The sequence below is a fragment of the Vigna unguiculata genome, unplaced genomic scaffold (genome assembly GCF_037176805.1).
Source record: "Vigna unguiculata cultivar grain cowpea cultivar isolate G323 ecotype 2 unplaced genomic scaffold, ASM3717680v1 ptg000084l, whole genome shotgun sequence".
NCBI lineage: Eukaryota > Viridiplantae > Streptophyta > Magnoliopsida > Fabales > Fabaceae > Vigna > Vigna unguiculata.
In genome coordinates, this window is record NW_028196727.1 from 40,727 (window position 1) to 49,123 (window position 8,397).

At 30.6% G+C, this 8,397-nt stretch overlaps 2 non-coding genes across 2 annotated transcripts; both read right to left on the reverse strand.

The window, feature by feature from the left end:
* Window positions 1-4,937: 4,937 nt before the first annotated feature.
* Window positions 4,938-5,011, reverse strand: TRNAW-CCA (transfer RNA tryptophan (anticodon CCA)). The gene has a single exon. It is a non-coding gene; the product is annotated as a tRNA-Trp (tRNA).
* A 165-nt stretch (window positions 5,012-5,176) lies between these two features.
* Window positions 5,177-5,250, reverse strand: TRNAP-UGG (transfer RNA proline (anticodon UGG)). Its single transcript has one exon. It is a non-coding gene; the product is annotated as a tRNA-Pro (tRNA).
* Window positions 5,251-8,397: the final 3,147 nt, after the last annotated feature.

The following is an 8,397-nucleotide window of genomic DNA, read 5'->3' on the forward strand; positions in this document are numbered from 1 at the left end:
GAATCCTTTTTTCTTCGAATCTTAGCAATTAATATCCTTTCGAAACAATATTTTTTTCTTCATTGGATTGGAATTGACTGTGAATTCTTTCGATTTCTTATTCGATTTATGTATTCTTTTTTCTCAATTAAAGAAGGCAAAGGCTAACTTCCGAAGTTTAAGTAAAAAAAAATGATAAAATACAATCTAAATTTATCTAGAAGCTCTATAACTTGTAATGAAGCTTATACTTGATAGAAAAGTTATTATCATATAGAGTTGACGAAAGAGATGAAGTTAAGTTCATTAAAGACGAAAAATGAAAAAAAAAAAAAGCATTCCCCTTCTATATCTTACATCTATAGTCTTTTTGCCCTGGTGTATCTCTTTCACATTTAAGAAAAGTCTGGAATCTTGGTTTATTAATTGGTGGAATACTAGTCAATCCGAAATTTTCTTGAATGATATTAAAGAAAAGAGTATTCTAAACAAATTCATAGAATTAGAGGAACTGTTTTTCTTAGATGACATGTTAAAGGAATGTCCGAAAACATATATACAAAACCTTCGTACTGGAATTTATAAAGAAACAATCCAATTAATCAAAACACACAATGAAGATCGTATGAATACGATTTTGCACTTCTCCACAAATATAATTTGTTTCTTTATTCTAAGCGGTTATTCTATTCTTGGTAATCAAGAACTTGTTCTTATTAACTCTTTGGTTCGAGAATTTATATATAATTTAAGTGACACAATAAAAGCTTTTTCTATTCTTTTATTAACTGATTTATGTATAGGATTCCATTCAACCCATGGGTGGGAACTACTTTTTGGCTTCGTTTATAAAGATTTTGGATTTGCTCAAAATGATCAAATTATATCCGGTCTTGTGTCCACTTTTCCAGTCATTTTAGATACAATTTTAAAATATTGGATTTTCCGTTATTTAAATCGCATATCTCCATCACTTGTAGTGATTTATCATTCAATGAATGATTGACAGAAAAACCGATTTACTTCAATGAATTTCAAGTTTTTATCTAAAAAAGATAATTTTTCATTTTCCCCTCTTTAAAAAAAAGTTAAATAAAAAAGGGGTTCCCACCTTGGATAGGGAACTATGCGAGTGACCTACCTAATCTTATTGTAGAAATTTTCAGGATCAATGATTAGACCATGCAAACTAGAAATGCTTTTTCTTGTATAAAGGAAGGGATTACCCGATCCATTTCTATATCGGTCATGATATATATAATAATTCGAGCACCCTTTTCAAATGCATATCCAATTTTTGCACAGCAGGGTTATGAAAATCCCCGAGAAGCAACCGGTCGTATTGTCTGTGCCAATTGCCATTTAGCTAATAAGCCCGTGGATATTGAGGTTCCACAAGCGGTACTTCCTGATACTGTATTTGAAGCAGTTGTTCGAATTCCTTATGATATGCAAGTGAAACAAGTTCTAGCTAATGGTAAAAAGGGAACTTTGAATGTGGGGGCTGTTCTTATTTTACCGGAAGGTTTTGAATTGGCACCCCCCGATCGTATTTCGCCTGAGATTAAAGAGAAGATAGGCAATCTGTCTTTTCAAAACTATCGCCCTACAAAAAAAAATATTCTTGTAGTAGGCCCTGTTCCTGGTCAGAAATATAATGAAATCACGTTTCCTATTCTTTCCCCGGATCCCGCTAGTAAAAGAGATATTCATTTCTTAAAATATCCTATATATGTAGGCGGGAACAGGGGAAGGGGCCAGATTTATCTTGACGGGAGCAAGAGTAATAATAATGTTTATAATGCTACAGCAGCAGGTATAGTCAAAAAAATCATACGAAAAGAAAAAGGGGGATACGAAATCACTATAGTAGATGCATTAGATGAGCGTGAAGTGATTGATATTATACCTCCAGGACCAGAACTTCTTGTTTCAGAAGGTGAATCTATCAAACTTGATCAGCCATTAACAAGTAATCCTAATGTCGGTGGATTTGGTCAGGGGGATGCGGAAATAGTACTTCAAGATCCATTACGTGTTCAAGGTCTCTTGTTCTTCTTGGCATCTATTATTTTAGCACAAATCTTTTTAGTTCTTAAGAAGAAACAATTTGAGAAGGTTCAATTGTTCGAAATGAATTTTTAGTTCCGCGTATTTATCAACATATTAAACTCGTAAAAATAACTCAATTTTTTTGATAATTTTTGTAATTATATTCTGTATAATATCTGTATAATAGAAAATATATATATATATTCAAATATCGAAAAGTTACTCTAAGGGGGATTCTTTGTTTTTTCTTTTTTTTTTTTTTCTTTGTCCTTTCCTAGAGTCCGATTCCTATTCCTTCTTGTTTGTGTTGAAATAGAAATATTCTAAAAATATCAATAAAATACTATTTTTGAATCCCTTCCTGAAAAATCCTATATCTTAGTTTCTCTTTTTTCCAACTTAGAATCTTTCTGCCAGATAATCTTTTATGGTATATAAATAATATGTAAAATAATATGTAGTGAACAAATAAAAAAAAAAGAATGAAATGGAATTTTTTGAAACATCGGAAGAAGTAGTCATTTATATGAAAAAAAATTAGAATTCTTAAGAACTCAAGGGGGATCCACTTGCATTCGTCAAAGAAAGAGTGGATCCCTGTTCAGTTCTTACACTTTCATTTCAAAAACCCAAATAGAATACGATTACTACAGAGATGAGCCCAATCCGGAATATGAACCATAAAAGAAAATACCAATTAAACCGATCACAGTAATACCAGTTACAGTACCTATTATCCAAAGAGGAATTCTTCCAGTAGTATCGGCCATTTATCCCACTTTCCTCCACATTTAATCACGTAGTCAGTCATGCTAAAGACATTAACAAACAGTCATAGATAATTATGAAATGATATCCTTCCGAATGGGATAAAAGAATTCTTAATATATATATTATTGACTATTCCTATTTCTTCTATTAATTCTAATTAATTGAAGAAATAATTTGAAAATAAAACAGCAAGTACAAAAATAAGTAATAACCCCCAGTAGAGACTGGTACGATTCAATTCAACATTTTGTTCATTTGGGTTTGATTGTGTCATAGCTCTATAATTCAAATTAAGTTTATCGTTGGATGAATTGCATTGCTGATATTGATCCCAAAAAAGAAACAGTGGGTACCGCTAGTCCGTGAACAGCTAGCCATCGTACTGTAAAAATTGGATAGGTCCTATCTATAGTCATTGGAGCCTCCTAAAAAGATCTACTAAATTCATCAAGTTGTTCCAAAGGATCAAAACGGCCAGTTATTAATGGAATTCCTTGTCGGTTCTCTGTAAAATACTCGTTTGGGCGGGGACTTCCAAATACATCGTAAGCTAGACCTGTACTGACAAATAACCAACCTGCAATGAATAGGGAGGGTATAGTAATGCTATGAATAATCCAGTATCGGATACTGGTAATAATATCAGCAAAAGAACGTTCTCCTGTGCTTCCAGACATCTTGAACTCCACATATTCTTGTACAGTCAAAAGGGGGGGATCGAGTCCATAAAAGACGAGATCAGTAAGGCGAAATTTACTGAAATAGAATCCTTGTTAGATCGTCCATTTTGTACCAACGGTGTCTTTTGAGTATACCGAATCAGTATAGCTATCCTTCTTCTAACAGAGCAATGAAATTTCACAATCAGTGTAAAATTTTAGTACTAGATTTTTTTCTTCTTTTTTCATTGATTGTCTCTATGTAGTCAAAAATCCGATAGAAAATTTTGCAAAGTTTGGGTATATAAAAATTTTTTTTATATTAAATTTTTAGAGTAATAGTATAAAAGGAAGGTTCTTAACATTTCAAATTATTAGTTTTGGATTAGAAACTAAAGATCCATTAAAATCGGAATATGAGAAAAGGGTTTCTAATAATTAATAAAGTAGATAATTCATAAAGTAGATTTTCTATTTTAATAATTCAATTATTGCCAAATCAATAAATATATTTTTTGTGGTTGTTGAAGATCTTTTTTTCTATTTTCTTCTACATTAATTCAAAGTGAAATAAAATGAAATAACAGAGTTATTATTCTTTGTTTGAATATTCATAATTTTTCTTTTCTTTTTCCAATATAAACAGAATTCTATTGGATATCTATAGAATAATACTAAATATTTTCATTAGATCAGTTTACTTAATTCCTGAGTTGATTAAGAAGTATGTTGATTTGAAATCACAGGATGGGTAGATGTAACAGATGAGGAATTTATTTCTAAATTATGTTACTCTATTTCTTTTTTTTTTTTTCGTCTCTAATAATTGAATTTATTGAGGAATTGCCAATTTTGAATTGTATCTTTCAAGTAGGATTTTTTATCTTCTTTTTTCTCTCAAAAATGGAAATTTAGGGAAGTGCTTTATAAACATATGTATAAAAAGAACGAACATATTTCATTTAGTTTCTATATGCCCACTATCACTAGTTATTTCGGTTTTTTACTATCGGTTTTAATTATAACCTCGTCTCTATTTATTGGTCTTAGTAAAATACGACTTATTTGATTTGTAATTTTGAGAGGAATAGTAAATTTTGGTATAAGACATTCTAGAATTCCTTACTATGTCAATTTACAATTCTCGATCGTTGAGATTTATGATCAATACAGATTTATGTTTAAGGCTAGATATTATATTACCTTTCTTTTTACTTTTCGAACAAATAAAAATGATTGAAGTTTTTCTATTTGGAATCGTGTTAGGTTTAATTCCTATTACTTTGGCTGGATTATTTGTAACTGCATATTTACAATACCGACGAGGTGATCAGTTGGATCTTTGATTCATTAATGTCTCTTTTTTTGTGATTCCCTATTTATTTAGTTTAATCCTAATCGACAAGGATAAAATTCAGACTTTCTTTTGAATGTTCAATTATTTCAGTGTAATTATCAGGCGAATAATACTAGAATCACGCTCTGTAGGATTTGAACCTACGACATCGGGTTTTGGAGACCCGCGTTCTGCCGAACTGAACTAAGAGCGTTTTGTTTTCATAAAATTATATGATCCAAATCCATTTTGCATATAGATATTCAGTATGTATGTTCAATTGGAATTCGTCTTCACAGGTTCCCGGTTTATTGCTCATCTCATAGAATATGGAATATTATAGAATACGGAATATCATAGAATAAGTAATTGTTAGGGATAGGGATGACAGGATTTGAACCCGTGACATTTTGTACCCAAAACAAACGCGCTACCAAGCTGCGCTACATCCCTTTTCCATTTGTTTATAGTGTTATTGTAAAGAATCTTTGTCTTGTTTTCCACATTTTTCTCTGTTGATATATATCAACAGAGAAAAAATACTTAAATAATAAAAAGAAAGGAGGATTTGAAATGCGAGATCTAAAAACATATCTTTCCGTGGCACCAGTAGTAAGTACTTTATGGTTCGGGGCTTTGGCGGGTCTATTGATAGAGATCAATCGTTTTTTTCCAGATGCATTGATATTCCCCTTTTTTTAATTTTAGTTATTGACACGGGAAGGGGTGAAGAAGATGAAAGGTCCAATTATATATTAAATATGTGTAATTAACCTACTCTTCTTTTTTTTTTTTTTAGGAAAGATAAAGACGAAAGATTAAATTGGCCTCATTGAAATTCGGAGTGACACTCGGGATCGGGATCTGGTCCAGGCTTCAATGGAATTGAATTATTAATTCAATTCCTATGAAAAAGAAAGTGAAAGCAGAAATCCATAGGTTGGGGCAACAATATCATAAAAAATACTTTAAAAAAACGAAAATACTGGCAATTTGAAACGAAATATAGTTACAGATCCTTGTATTCTTTTTGTACTAGATTCAATTAAATTGGAACGAAATCTTTCATAATTTTTCGAATTCTTCTTTTTTATCTTATCTTAGTTGTTTTCATCTTTTTCTTAGATTCTTAGATTCGAATCCGAAAAGAGTTATAAGTGAATTAAAAACCCAAAGGAGGGTCATGTCCAAGGGTAAAGATATCCGAGTAAGTGTTCTTTTGGAAGGTACTGGTTGTGATAAAAAGAGTCTAAATAAGGAATAAAGCGGTATTTCTAGATAGATTACTAACAAGAATCGACACAATACGCCTAGTCGATTGGAATTGAGAAAATGATGTCCCCGTCGTTATATAACAACATATGCTAAAGAAGAAAAAAAATACAAATCCTTTATTATAATTATATTTATTTAAATCAATGTTATTTTTGGAATAGGAATAAATAAACTATGGAAAAACCTAAGCGACTCTTTATTAAATCCAAGCGATCTTTTCGTAGACGTTTGCCCCCGATTCAATCGGGGGACCGAATTGATTATAAAAACATGGGTTTAATTTGTCGATTTATTAGTGAACAAGGAAAAATATTATCTAGACGTGTAAATAGATTGACCTTAAAACAACAACGATTAATTACTGTTGCTATAAAACAAGCTCGTATTTTATCTTCGTTACCTTTTCTTAATAACGAAAAACAATTTGAAAAAAGCGAGTCGACTGCTAAAATTACTCCTTTAAGAAAAAAAAATAGAAATTAAAAATTCGAAATCCAATTTGAATTTAGATTCGAATTAAACATGGATTGATGTTTTGTTCAAAATTAGGATAATTCCATTTGATTTTTTTGTTGGAATAAAAAAGATAATAGGTAACGAAGAATAATTTTTTAAGCATGGTTGTTTATTTTGATAGCTTTATCGTATGATAAAGCTATCAAAATAAACAAATTTCTAGTCTATACCTTCCTGCAGTAAATAAGGGGTTTTAAGTTTTTATGATATTATCGGCAATCATAAAAAGACAATTCTCTTTTAATATAGCAATTTGTGCAACTATTTTACGATTAAGAAGCAATTGCTTGGTGTATAGACTATTCATTAAATTATTATAAATATAAGATACTTTTTGATTCTCGCGAACTGCATTTATTCGACTAATCCATAAACCACGAAAATCTCTTTTTTTCCTATCTCTATCCCGATGAGCCGAAACTAAAGCTTTCAATTTCTGTTGAGTAATAGTTCGGGTAAGTCTTGAATGAGCTCCGCGAAAACTTGATACGAATAAACGAATTTTTGTCCTCCGTTTGTGAGCTATATATCCTCGTTTAATTCTGGTCATTTAATAAATGATATTTTCAGGAATAACTTTTTCATTTTTCAGTTATTCTTTTTTTCTTCCTAGTCTATTAATAACAAAAATGGATTCTTCCGATGTATAAAAAAAAATTCCAACGGCTCTTGCTACTATAACCGCCCCAACCACGATTTTTTATATTAAACATTTAACCTCAAAATCAGAAATTGTATAGATACTAGATATCAAATAAAATAAAAATAGTAAATGAAATAGGACACATATTTTTATAATGAATTGGTGGGTTCCTTCGTTTCTATGATTTTTTTTAGAAATGACCAGGTCCTCTCTATACACCGGAGCCTTTTTATTTTCATTTTTGATTCATTTAATGAATGTTATTGTTAACTTGTACAGTTCACACTCTGTGGCTCTACCCATGCAATATTGAGTAAGTAGGTTTTTTCACAACCAAATCTAATTCTATAGTAACGGTATTTAATTATGAAAATTTGCTGGGTAGCTGACCCTCTTATTCCATTCTTACAAAATCCATCAAAATACATTCATTAAGGACATACTTTATTTTTAATTGAAATAGTATTTTCTCCGCTTAACGGGTAACTTTTTTTTGTTACCGATGGGAAAGTCCTTCTCATATGAAATTGCAAATGTGTATTATTGGTTTTGCACCAATCGAAACCATAAATTTTATACAAGATAGAAGAATGTAAAGAATTATATAATTATATAGAAAAGAATTATATATTAAGTTAAGATAGTGTGAATGTAGTTTTTGCATTCACACTATCTTAACTGATTACCAATACTGAAAAATTTTAATTTGTTTTTTCTTAGTATTTAAGCTGAACGAGTCGCACATACACCCTGGTACACGTTCCTCGACGTTGAGGGCATCCCCGAAGAGCTGGGGATTTTGTGACGTTTCGGATTGGCTGTCTTGTGTTTCTAATAAGTTGTTTCATAGTTGGCATGGTAAGTCGTACTATATATATCTATATTTTTGTATAATGAGCAGGTTTAGATCTATCCTAACCGTGAATTACTTATATTCTATATTCCTTATTTATAGCCTATATTAATTATATATACTATATTAATAGATTAACTCTTAGAGATTTTATTTTAAAATGTAAAGTAAGATAGAGTAAAAAATTAAATTTCCAATCTTGTATTTAATTAGAATAACCTTTGCCACCAATTTTTTATTCAACTGCTACAAGATCTACAATTCCATGAGCTTGGGCTTCTGCTGCTGACATAAAAACATCCCTTTCCATGTC